The sequence below is a fragment of the Pinus tabuliformis genome, chromosome J (assembly GCF_031772625.1).
Source record: "Pinus tabuliformis cultivar Carrire ecotype Pingquan chromosome J, CPIR1, whole genome shotgun sequence".
Taxonomy (NCBI): Eukaryota; Viridiplantae; Streptophyta; class Pinopsida; order Pinales; family Pinaceae; genus Pinus; species Pinus tabuliformis.
Genome location: NC_142295.1, coordinates 404016885 through 404030467, shown reverse-complemented (window position 1 = coordinate 404030467; position 13583 = coordinate 404016885).

Here is a 13583-nt window from a genome sequence, read left to right as displayed (position 1 = left end):
TCATGGGAAGCGCCAATTTTGGTTGTGTGGTCCTGCTCCCTTATCCACTTATATTGCCCCCTTTCCACTCATTATAACTCAATTCACCATTTCTCCCACTTGGGTCCACATTCCTCCACTAGGTCCACTTAGGGTTAAACAACGTAAACTTTGAAACAGGAACTATAAACTCAAAACGAGAACTCTACATAAAAAACCCCAAAAAACATGAAAAATCAACTCAAAAATGAAAAATGTTAATGCTGGAATACCATTTTTTTTTCTAGAGTAAATTTTCAACATGTTTTAAAAATGACAGTGAAAACCTTTTTTTGTGTGCAAAAAACACCTCGAAAACGAAAAGTGATGTGTTGATGTTGAAATAACATTTGTTTTTCATGACAAATTTTCAACATTTTGAAATAATGGCATAAAAGATTTTATCATGACTCCGAAAAACATTAAATTTCAAAAGAATAATGAAAATGTAAATTTACAAATAAAAACAAAAATTAAAACAATGAAAAAATAATAAAAAGTAAATAAAAAGATATTTAAAAAAATCAAATATATAAAAAAGAGAGGAAAAACAAATCAATCATAAAAATGTTAAAAAAAAATATAAAAGATGAAAATAAATATGAAATATAAAAATATAAAATATAAAGAAATAAATAATAATAAAAACATATTTTCTAAAAACATGATGAAAGAAAAAAATAATGAAAGAAACAAAATAAAAAATGCATCATTAAATATTTAAAGAAAAAAAACAAAATAAAAAACATAAAAAAAACACATTATATATATATATATATATATATATATATATATATATATATATATATATATATATATATATTAAACAAGTAAAAAATAAATAACAACTTGAAAATAAAATAAATAAATAAAATCATTGAAAACACATTAAATTTTTTTTTTTAATTTAATATAAAAAAATAAATTAGAATAACAAAAAACCCATTAAGAAAAACTTTTTGGAAGAAATCACATTAGAGAAATGTTTGGCCAACAATCTCGAACCGACAAATATTATTCACCGTCTAGATGAAAAGGCAAACCATAGCAAAGGCTTAAATAGAGAGCAATGAAGAGACCATAATTTCAAGTAACGACTATATTTAAACAATAATATTTAAATTATGATATTAATTTATTAAAAATAAATATTATTAAGTAACTACTAGTTTTTGAAAAATAATATTTAAATTATGATATTAATTTATTAAAAACAAATATTATTAAGTAATTACTGTATTAAACGGCTAGTTTTTGAAAAAGAATATTTAAATTAATTTATTAAAATCAAATGTTATTAAAAAATTCTATTACTGGGAAATAATAGAAGAAAAAAAACTAACAAGAAAAAAAAAAAAATCAAAGTCAAACTCCAAGTGAGGAAAGTCAAAAATTATAAAAAAGAGTCAAAGTCTTAATCGAGACAAGATCATTTAATAAATAAAATTAATTAATGGAAATAAAATAAACTAAAATAAAAATAATTAATGAAAAATAAATAAAATAAAACAAAAATATACACAAGTCAAAAGCTATATATATATATATATATATATTCAAAGAGAAGCAATTAATAAATACAAGAGGGCCAACAATAAAATATGGGGTTGAGGCCTATTAAACAAATAACAAAAAAACTAAAAGGAGTTAAGAACAAATAAGATCATAAAATACTTAAGAAAACACGAAGAATAAAAAATATAAACTCTAATAAAGAATAAATCAACAAAAAATACAATAAAAATGGTACCAATACCTACATAGATAAATAAACAAACAAAATAAACCTAAAAAACTAGGAGGACACCATAATTACTATAAAAACAACAATAATTATAAAATAAAGAATAATTATTATTAAAACAAATTATATATATATATATTGTGTGGTCTTCAGGCCCTTGTGTGGGGCTCAATCCGATTCCTGGAATTGGATTGAGCCCGCCTAGGGGCTCGATGGGCACAACCCTGGGTGGGCTCTCAAAATCAGGTGAGCCCGCCCGAGGACCCGAGGGCTTGGGCAGGGAAAGCTACTGGCCCTAGGCAGACATAATCCTCTGTCGCAACCCCTAGGGCCCCTGGGCGGGCTCAGTCTGATTCCGTGAATCAGATTGAGCCCCGCCCGTGAAGTCGCGGCCCCTTGGTGGACTGAATCTGATTGCGAGAATAAGATGAAACCTTCACCCAATTCTTGAAATCGGGTTGAGCCCGCCCAGAAGCCCAAAGGAAGCCTATTTTTTATTACTATTTAAATTTTTTTATTGTTATATATATATATATATATATATATTTGTTTAGATTTCTATTATTTCTTTTTATTATATATGTTTTTTTTATTCTTTTAAATTGGTTTTTTTTTCAAATGCTTTACTTTTATATAATTTTTTTTCGGGTTCTTTTATAACTTAATTGTATTTTTTGTTTTTAAATTTTCTGTGTGTAAGATTGTTATTATTTTTTAAAATTCTATGTTTTATTTTTTTTTTCTTTTACTCAAAATATATTTGAATCAATTTTTTTTTAATTTTTATTTTTCAAATGCCATCATTTTCTATATAAAATTCATAAAATTTATTATTTTTCCTATTTTTTAATTCAAATTTTCCATAACTTATTCTATTTAATATGTATTTTTAACGAAAATGTGTATTTTTTGTCAAGTTTTTTAAATTATTATTTTTTAGTGACAATTATTTTGTGTATTGAAATATTAATTAACGATATATAAATATAAAAAAAATCATAATCTCAAAATTATTTTTATTATTTTTTTAAAACTTTGCAAAAAAATTAAAATTTTCATTATAAAAAAACAATGCAAAGGAAAACAAAAAACAAAAAATTGGAAAACCCTTAAAAACCAAATATCTAAGGATGAAAAACATGAAGAGGAATAAGAGAACTTGAAAAATGGTTAAATAATCAACATATATATATATATATATATATATATATATATATATATATATATGACATGAATATTTAAAGTGTCAACAATATGCCTTAAAAAAAAATATTGATGTTTTTCTAAATCTGAATGAAAATCACCAACATTTAAAAAATTTATCCACACTTAATACATTAGAAAATTTAAAGTGTCAAAAATAAGTCCTCTAAAGAAAGGGGTTGACGCCACATCAACACTTTTCAAAATTAACATGAAAATCACTAACATTTAAAAACAAATGTTCATACTTGATACATAAGAAAATTTAAAGTGTCAAAAATCTGCTAAATATATATATATATATATATATTTTGAATCAACACTTTTCAAAATCAGTTGATTTTTTTGCTACCTCAAAAAAACGGGTAATCGTATCAGTTCTCGTTTCAAAGTTTACGTTGTTGTTAGTTTGTCCCCTCCCCTTGCCCACACCTTGGGTCAGGCCTGGAATGATGCCCCGAAGGTTGACGGAGCTAAAAAGAAAAGTAATAGCGTAATCGACCACATTAACCAAGAAATGCACCACAAAATGGAAAAGATGGTTGGGACAAACACATTTAGCACATGGGAAAAAGCCAATACATGAGCTCTACCCCATCATCATGGCCATCACCCTGGTTCCTACATGCCCTAGGAGCCTCCTTCATCATATAGGAACCCATGATTGTCCCAACCCCTGGTGACCAATGAACCGCCCTACCTTAAGAGGGTGTATCCACTGCTAAATCTCACACATCACACTCTTACCCTCAAGCAGTTAATTAAAGAAAAATCATAAAAAAGAAAAAGACATATAAAGAAGGGTGGAAAAGTCAAGGTCGAGGCACGTCATGTACCATGATTTCTCCCTCCTATACATTATATACCCAAGTATGGGCTTCCCCTTTATTAGCTACCCTTGTACCCTAGCATGTGGCCTAGGGCTACCTCTTTTCATTCCCTATTCCATTCATCCCTCTACCACATGCCACCATCTTTTGAAGGATGTACCTTGGACATATTACCCCCTTTAGAAGTAGAAACCACTTAATAGGATACTTGGTTAACCCCATTTGGAGCTTGGAGACATTAGCACATGCTAAAGCCCATTATGTAAGAGAATTCCATTATGAAGTACCCATCTATTGTCCATGGTTTGTAAGCTCTTTTACTTTATCTCCTTAATGATTGTTGTACTTGAATGCTAGGGGACGCATTGGATCTTATGCAGGATTGTAGGTGGTCTGCATCTTGTGTTTGGTATCCCTATATGGGGTCCTAACCCTCTAGAGGGATACATTGACACATGTAGGGTGTGTGTTGAGATCCATAGGCCTCCACGGAAGTAGATGACACTCCATGGATCCCCATAGATGTTCAGAAATTTCTCAAGATTCACCTATTGGATGAAGAAGATGCACCTAGTTCACCTTTGCCCATCCAACCCCACAGTTGTACCATGCACTTGGTAGATGACCCATGACTTGTATGTTGATGTGGCATCACTTACATTATCATCTGAGCCCTTACAAATGGTCTACATGAATCTTAAACTTACTTGGAGACCCATGACGTCACTTGTGTGCTCTCACAACGATTGGGAGCACCACGGGTTTATTATGTGGAGAACTAGGGGCCAACCCCTTGTCCATTACTTTTGGAAGTCCAACTCATCATTTTTACACTTATGGAACTCATTAGGCTTCTTAGAGAGCTCGGTGACATGCATCATTGATTATTCGACCTCTTGGGAGGCTTATTATTTTATTTATGAACTAGTTTGGTGGGCTTGTCACCAATAGATAGTTATTTGCACATTATTTTAGTTGATGAGCTAATGTAGGATCAAATTAAGTAATTAAAAATTTTAATGATTGTATAAATAGGAGAGACATGAATTCATTTGTATCATCACTTGGATTGGATCATATCTTCTTGTGAGATTTTTGCTATCTTTTAAGGATGAGACTTTTTGGATGAATGTATGAATTTCGATGTTTGGTTATTCTTCTTTGTCTTGGATCTTCTATGATTGGCATATCTTGGTGAGTGAATATATTCTTCTTACATGTAAGTACTATGTTAATGCTATTTTGATTCGTTATTTTGTTGCATTCATGATATTGGGTTTTTCGCTATTCTAGGGTTAATTTGTTGCTTTTCTTTGAATGAAATTGTGGAAATTAAATCTCTAAATAGTGTTGTATCATGATTGGGCCTTGTTTGAATGAATTAATGTTCCTAGACACATCCTTGTCTTGACAAGTCACCAAATATTGTTGAACGAAGTATAAATGACCTTGAAGATACTTCCATTAAGCCTTAATGCCCAACGAATTAGTCTTTTAGGCCTCCTTGACAAGTGGAAATTAATCCAAACTCTAAATCTTCCATGACCACATCTCTCCCAAAGGAAAAATCACTAGTCCTCCTCTGGTGATCACTTTAAATCTTATTTATTTCACCTTCCCCTCTTTTTCTAGGCCTAACCTACATAGGTCACCTAGGGCATCAATTATCTCACAATATAGCCATCCAAATAACTCTATTTTTGTTCCACAACTGTGTTGGTGTGTCCTCAAGAAGCCCTCCAAATTTCATGAGATTATGATGGTGGGATCTTGAGATATCACAAGCCCTAGCTCGAAGACCAATTCTTGCCCTTGGTTTCCCTTAGACTAGAAACCTCACTAGGATCCTTGCATTGCCTTTCGTTGAAAATTCATTCCTTAATCCATTTCCCCTCCCTAATTAGTTCAAGTATATCATTTGTTTCTAAATCCTATCCTCTTGACCTAACCTCGGGTCCACTTGGTCCTGTGTGGTCCCATTCACTATCAAGGTTAATTCTTCAAAGATCACTTGGAACCTAAGTTTCCTCAAGAATTATAGGGCTTAGGAATCTCCTTTATGCAAAACCTAACCCTTGAAATTCTCCCCAAGCCCTTCTTAGAGATCATTCCATCATGTCTTCCAAGAAAAGAAAGCCACAATATTGAGCCTCTCTTGTGAATAGGCTTCTAGGATCACCCTTCATCTTATCTTTGATCTATTCATCTTTGTGATCCTTATTATACTGGGTCTCCTCCCATCGGTGAAAGCCATTAAAGAGTAGGGAGCTTTGGTTGAGGTGACAGTGAGCTATTGCTCCACTATTTCCCTTAACCTAACAATTGTCCCTTTAGGATTCCCTCCTAGGACGCCTGCTAGTTTGAGCGGTAACAAAGCCTTTGCTGATTATTATTATTATTGTAACTGTTGTGGAAGTTTCTCGAAGAATATTTTCAAAAGGAAGGATTAAAATTCTTGTTTCTTATTGTGAATTTGTCTCTCTTCTTATGCTGCCATGGTTTAATATTTTCACCCCTTTGTTTTTCCTGAAAATAACATAACATTTATTTCCTAATCATTTCATCTATTGTCTTTGAATTACCAAATTATATATTTTCTCTATATGATAAAGGTAGGAAACTAATGAATCTTTGTGTGTTAGCTTTTTCTTCTTGGATGCAAGGAACATAACTAAGGATATTATTAAATTTGGTAATGAGTTCATGAATTGTCATTTGACCAAGTTTCATTAGTTGTCATTTGATATTTGACCCTCTGTCACTTTTGTTGCAACATGGAACGTGACAACTAAATGACACAGGTGGATTTAGATGTTGAATCCTATTTTGGGATAAATCAATTTTATTTCATGTTTTTAAATACATCATTATTTTAATTTAATATTAAAATAATATATTTAAGAAAGCCATATTGTTTTGTGACTACGTGATTTAAAAAAATGAATATTTATATAATAAAACTCAAATATAGGGAGACCTTAAAATAATTCTTTTAGGCATACTCTATAATTTAAATTTGTTTATGAAACCTTTACCATCACTATAAATATATATATATTATCCATCTTAACTATCGATTAATCATGCATTTATAAGGATTGATGAGTCCTTTAGGGTGAAAAAATTTGAGAACAGATTCGTTGGGATTTTATTCCTCTCGAACCATTATATATATATATATATATATATATATATATTAAGCATTGAAGGTATTGCATATTGGGAAGTGAAAGAATCTATGAGTAGAATATTTTTTTTTACTTTCAATTATTTTATATATCTTTCTATATCTCTATCTATATAGTTTATAAAAATTATTCTACTTTAAGTGGATATTGACATGTTTTATTTATGACCATCATTGAAATTTTTTATGTTATCGGTACTTTTTAAATTCCCTATGTCAACTACATGTTGAACATGAAAGAAATTACACATATCTCTCATATTAGGTTGTATAAAAAAACACTTTTTTGCAATAAATGAAAATTCATTAAATTCAATACTAGTTCTTCATATTAAACAAACATAATTTCTTTTGGGCCAACATTATTTATAATAATAACAACAATTTATATAAAATATGATTTATCTCCTTAAATATTAACACACAATATAAAAGATAAATTTTTTAGCTTATCTTCATCCCATATCATTTGGTCCAAATAAAAATATGTGCGACTGGGTTTTTCTTTGCACGTAGAGATATTAGAGTTGTCAATAATGTACATCTCTTTCCAATTGTGAAATTTCAAACTCCTTGTTTAAATTTCATTCATTTGAATCATTAAGAACTTTATAATCACAATCACATAGACATTTCACACTTTGCAAATAACTTTATTCAAAAACTTTTAAATGCAAATATTGTTGAGAATGGTTGTTATTGATGTCAAAAGTTGTCCAAATGAAAGAGAAAATTATATAGTCAAATATCATATTTCGCGATATTTCCAAAAATATATGGCACACCTTCTAGCAATATTCTTTTTGGATTTTTGATGCCCCATTTAGATATTCTATCTTTGAATTCATTTTTACTACATATACCTAGCTCAAATGGGAGGATAATATATATATGGTTGGAAAGTTTAGTCCAATAGCTTTCCAACACTATATGGCATTGCACTCCCTATAAATCCTCATAGTTAAGGAGAAAATATTTTTTTAATGTTCATAATACAACCTTCCAAGTCAACCCAACTAGTGCATAATTTGGGCTATCGGGTGGGAAAGTTGGCCCTTATTTTAGGGGTCAAACATACTATACATAGGAATTATGTGGAGGAACCTATGACTCACTTGCTCAAGCCAATTCAGGTCTATCTAAGAAAGAGAAGGAGTAGTTCTGAGGTTCATACCTCACGAACCAAGTGCAATGAAGCTAAGTTGGAAGGATTTCTGTGGGAAGGGATTTAGGAATATTTTTGGAATTGTTTTGGTACTCTTTGGGAAGAATTTTGGTCTTTGTTAAAAGATGAGTTGTAGAGTTGTTCTAGAGGTTGAGTTTCCCTGTTCAAGGTGACTTTTAGTCTTGTTGAAGGTTGAACTTCAGCCTTGTTCAGGCTAAGTTTCATGCCTATTCTGGGGGAATAGTTTGGTGTTTGAAGGTTGAGTTTAGGCCTAGTTTGATGGCTCAATCTTGGAGTTTGGAAGGATGAATTTAGGATTGTCTTGACGACCAAGTTCAAGTGCATTGAAGGTCAATTTCAAGTTTGGTTTGAAGGCTGTTTTTTTTTTAGGGCTGAGTTCAACGTTGTTTTGTGGTCAAAGTTGCAGTCCTTTTATAGACCAAGTTTTGTTCTGATCTTTGAGGTGATCAAGCTCTGATGGAGAGTTTCTGCAGAGGCCAAGTCTAGTTGTCTAAGGTAATGTTAAGGGAGCTATTATCTAAAGTAGTCATGATGTTAAGGTGATGATAGGGTCGAGCCTTATTGTGGACAGCTGTGCAATAAGAAAAAGACTATCATGAAAACTTTTGTGATAGGTGAGTGGTTTGCATAAGGTGAGTGTTTGGTACAAAGGTTAATAGGATACAAGAAGCATACCTTCAAGGTTGTAAAGGATTATTTGGTTCCAAGTGTGTTGAATATCCCTTATTTATAGAAGAGATAAATCTATAATGTTGAATACAAGTTTCTAGGTGGGAAAACCTTCTCTTTAAACATATAATATGCCTCAATAGTGACAGTTGAACAATGAATAACAATAGTTGAGGAAGCTGAAGTGCCAGATGGGTAGACGACTTTTTGATCAAATGAAAAGAAATTACAAGTCTAAAGAGCCAAGTCAAGAATCATAGTTGAAGAGCATAAAGTTGAGGTGTACAAGTCAAGTGGATGTGATAAATCTTGAAGGCACAAATATGAGAATTCCATGTTTAGATGACAAATCATTGAGAATTTGAGGACCAAAACTTATTGATGATAGATCCAAGGAACAACTTGAAGATGTAGGTTGGTGCCTACAATTTTCTGTGTTAGTGCTCAGCTGGGGGAGATTGGTATCTCCTGTAGGTTGGTACCTACATTTTCTAAGTTGGTGCTCAAGTAGAGGAATGAAATATCTTGTAGTGGTGCTTACAAATATTGTAAGTTTGTGCTTACTTTGTACAAGGAAGTTTACAAAACATTTACAAAGAAAATTGTATGTCTTTCTTATGTAAATATTTGTGTTTCATGATTTATGTGCATCAAATGTTTGAAAAGATAAAAATAGTTAAAAATAATGAAATATTGATTCACCACCATCATAGTATTTCAAACAATTGATATTTAATCAAGGTTCCATTAGACACAACATAGCAACTAAGAGGACCATAGAAACATAAATGGAAAAGTCAATAAGGCGTGACTCCAAACCCCTGAAAGAAGTCTCCTCCATAGCCATGAATATAAAAAATTCTAAAAAGATGAATACAATCACATCTAGAAGAAGTTTACACCGCTGATTTTGAAATAAAATTTTTGGTTGCTCAAGAATAAATACTCAAGCTTAGAAAAAAAAACACAAGTCTTAAAGAGTTTTTGCAAATATTGAGGAGAAGTGTCATAACATTAATGAAACAAAAGTTTTCCTCTTGAGATGTCAAGCAAAGGAAGCAAAAAAGAGAGAATAAATGTCGTCGAGTCAGCTAAAGGAAAATGTTGAGGATTATGAGAAGTTAGAAGGAGAAGTTGATCAAAAACTGAAAGAGAAAGAGTTAAATTTTGAAGAAATAATCTCCTTGAAAATTCAGCTAGAAGATGGTAAGAGAACAATAGAAGTGATGAAAGGATAGTTGAAGGAAAAATAAGAAAATTTCGAGAAGCTTGGAGCAAAAACTGTGTCATTAAGGAATGAACTAGATAAGCTCAACAAGAACTTGAAAATTTCCCAAATGTTAGGTGATATTATTACGATTCAAAGATCAACATATGACAAAACAAGTCTTGACTATGTGGGTGGGATTTCATACAAAGAAGATGCAAGCTTTAGGTCACTGAAAAATAAAATTTAGGAAAAGCTTAAAAGACATGCTAATATTATTCAAAGCCCTAACCATAGTGGAAGCAAGAGAAAAAACCGGGATGAGATTGGAAGAGCTACTATACCTATAAATTATACAAGTAGCAGTGAAAAAAGAGACAAGGATCAACAAAGAATTGAATCTTCTTCAAAGAAGAGCAAATTTAGAAGAGTTATTTCATCAAGACAATCCTTCTTAGCCAAATATCAAACTATATTTCTTGGTCTTTGTTTTTCATGAAAAAAATTTAGACATTAAGAAAGGAATTGTAAAGCCTATGAAAAGGATGATTATAGAGGCCCTTATCAAAACTCTAGAAGAAAAATTGCAAGAAATCAAATTAGAGGGCCCAGTGGCTATAATAGAAAAAGTCATAATACTTCCACCCCTTTATTCAACTACAATACATCATGCTACAAATGCCACAATTATGGCCATATAGCATGTGACTACAAAATCATTAGAGATGGTCTTGTAAAAAAATAAAGGAAGAATATATCTCTACTTGGCATAAACAAAAATACACCAAGGTGTGAAGCAGAAAATAAGAAGAGCCCAAGATGGATTTGTATTCTCAAGTCATAGGTATTTCTAATGGAGACTTATAGTTGATGCACTAGATCAATGCAATGCATAGAAGATAGATTATGTGTCCTTGAAAGAATCAGGGTCCACCTCGTTAATGGACCCAAGGAGTGGAATTTTTGTGTGTGCATAGGATGATTAAAGATTAGGAGAGAGCCCAATTATTGCTCAGAAAAGGAGAAGAAGAGAGGAAAAATCTAGCTAGAGAATAAGAGGAGAGTCATGTAACACCCTCCTGCCACATGTACCCAAATAACCGGCCAACCAGGGTAAACATGTGATGAGAAGTTACTATGATGTGATTCAACCTCCTAAGTCACCTTAAGGAAGTGGAACTGATGAAAACACACCATATAGACCTTCCATATCAACAACAAGACTCCCAGGAACCATCCGACCTCTAAGGTAACCATCTCCTGGGTCCCACTCAGATTTTAGACCATGTAACTCCTAGATTCTCCCTTGATATGGGCATGCATGCATCCACGAGGCTCTGGAATCTACCACAACATGGGTATGCCAACATCTAGGGACTTTTCTACATAGTTTTGTGCTTATTTCCTAAGGATTTGAGCCACTTTTTCAGGCCCAGAGCCTAGGTCACTGCCCAAAACTAATTGAAACCTTCAAAACCAAAATATAACAACAGAATAATGATACAAATGTAATCACTTGAATAAGGGCTTGACTGGACCCCTACTAGCCATGACAGATATTTCGTCAAACATGTCACAAATATGTAATCTACAGGTGTAAATAACATATCTGAGCATAGGGGTCTCATACTTATTTAAGAATCGGTAAGAAGCATTGTTCCCTTATATCATTAATTACATTATCATCTATTAGGTCATAGATACATTATTCATTCATTTACAAATCAAAACATGAGGAGAGTCATGCATCATCACTGTCATAAAACATGCTTATAACTAGCATAATAACAATAAAAATATCAAGGATACATCAACCATAGAATCCACTTATACACCAGTACGTTTACGCATAAGATATCAAGGAACGACCCTCTTATTAATGAATGCAAAAGCCAACCTAGAATGGGACTACCACGTTCCACCCGACCATAGAATGGCTGAGCAAATTATCTCTTCATCCATTCACCCCCATGCCATATTCCAAGCATGAATGTGAGACTCAAACCAAAAGAACTAACAAGGGCATCCCAAGGCTAAACCACCTCACCCTCATTAATAGAAACCAAGCTTTACCAAAATCCATCCCGGATCACTAAGCCAACATAATAAACATGTAATAATAGGCTTTATCATGATCTCCACTAGATCACTAGGCCAAAACAAGCCTGGATGCCAGCGGATTCTCCACCTACACTGTGAGAAATTTTCCTATCTCCTAGTCTCTCAGACTTTACCACAATCCACAATCTGATCCAGGGATCACTAGGCCCTAAACCAAGACTCCACCCTCTAGGCTTTATCGTATATCCTGTCATTCACCGATAATGGTTCCTATGCCTAATCAAGGGAAACCACCTCTAGGATTTACCGTATATCCCTCCATTCAGTGGCAAGGATTCCTAGGCCCACTGGGGCACACAATACCTAGCTTTACCACAACCCACAGTCTAGTTCATGGGTCAGTGGGTTAGTGGCTTTACCGCAATCCACAGTCTGGTTCAGGGATCACTAGGCCATGTGTTATTTCTTTCAAAGATCCACCTCACTTAGCTTCGAATCCATTAGGAAATCCAGCTCAGCCAAAACATGAGAACCCCATCACACCATGGCTATCTGGAAATGGAAAGGCTAGGCTGAAAACACTGTCACACCTCGCAAAACCCATGCCATAATAGCAAAGAACCACATGCAATACCATGCATTCCAAATATAACAAGGAAAACATGCATGAAAATCGATACCTGCAAAGAATCTTGTTGTAACTGCTTGATCATGCTCTTCCTTTCTTGCTCCTTCCTTCCTCTTGCCTTATTTTCCTTTCTTGATCCAATTCCAAAGTGCTCCAAGAAAATTCTAAGTGTCCAAGAGTGAGAGAGAGAATAATGAGAGAGCTCCAAAACTGAACTAACAAAAGGTTACAAACTGATCCTCATAATCCTTTTTATCAATTAGGCCTCTATTTTATTCATTTTCCATTATTTTCCTTCATTTTCCTCCTCACATGCAACCTATGACCTTTCACCTTCATTTTCTCCTAATTTCCATTATTTTCATAAATAAATGTGCCAAAATTCCATTTTTCCTTTGTAAAGCCTTAGCCATTTCCTTTGCCAATTTCCTCAGCCATAATAAACCAAATGAACACCCACACTAGGATGGTTTTCCAAAAATTTAGCTTGGAATAAGTGTCCCATCAACTGTGGTCATTATTTTTCCTTTATTAACTTTTATTACATGGAATTTGCACCAGGGATGTTATAGTACCCCCCCCTTGGGGGACACCGTCCTCGGTGTCAACCACACCTATACCTTAGAAAACCTGCTAAAAAGAAAACCAACATGACGACATAACAACATGAAAACTATAATGACATGAGACCCATACCACTTATTGGATCCTTATAACATAGCTCATGGCGGTATTTACATCCATATACATATGTACATATATCAAAGCATGTACCAAAAACTTATACCAAACATGCCACCAAAACTACTTTGCCTCAACCGACAAACAATGAAGGATATATAGCCTGCAT